Source organism: Triticum dicoccoides, chromosome 5B, assembly GCF_002162155.2.
Source record: "Triticum dicoccoides isolate Atlit2015 ecotype Zavitan chromosome 5B, WEW_v2.0, whole genome shotgun sequence".
NCBI classification, from domain to species: Eukaryota; Viridiplantae; Streptophyta; class Magnoliopsida; order Poales; family Poaceae; genus Triticum; species Triticum dicoccoides.
The window spans coordinates 81,476,261-81,476,840 of record NC_041389.1 but is presented as its reverse complement, the minus strand read 5'-3'; positions in this window follow the sequence as shown (position 1 = coordinate 81,476,840).

Here is a 580-nt window from a genome sequence, read left to right as displayed (position 1 = left end):
GGACAGAAAAAAGCATCCCAACTAGACCACGTATACTCGACCCAAATGTCCGGACTTACCGGCTCCTCCATACTCAGCTTATATGTGGGGCAGATATGGACGAATGAACACATCCGCCATGTCGGACCAATGGGCCAGACTCATCCAAAATCGACTCTAAATTGAAGTCCAACAAATCAATTACACCCCTCCTACGGCTGTCCCCCATTTCACACGTCCGCGCCGCCACCCTCCTCCACCCTTATTCCCCGTCCTCGTCGCCGCCCTCGTCCGTCGTCGAAGATGTTGTCACCGAGTACCCTTTCACCACTGTCGACATGGATGATGCATCAACGGAATCCGTGGTGCTCCCGGCTGGTCGTGTCTAGTCACTGCCTCCTCCCTAGTATTAAACCCTTTGTAGCATTTGTCTTTGTAATGATTCACTTGTTCATGGCATGCTTGCCATGATTCGTAGACTCCTGCATCTACCTGAGTACACAATGTACCACTTCATTTATATAGGATGAATAACAAGATTTCAACAAATAACACATCGTTAGCAAAACATGTGCACGGACATAAGCAAAATAAGGATTGC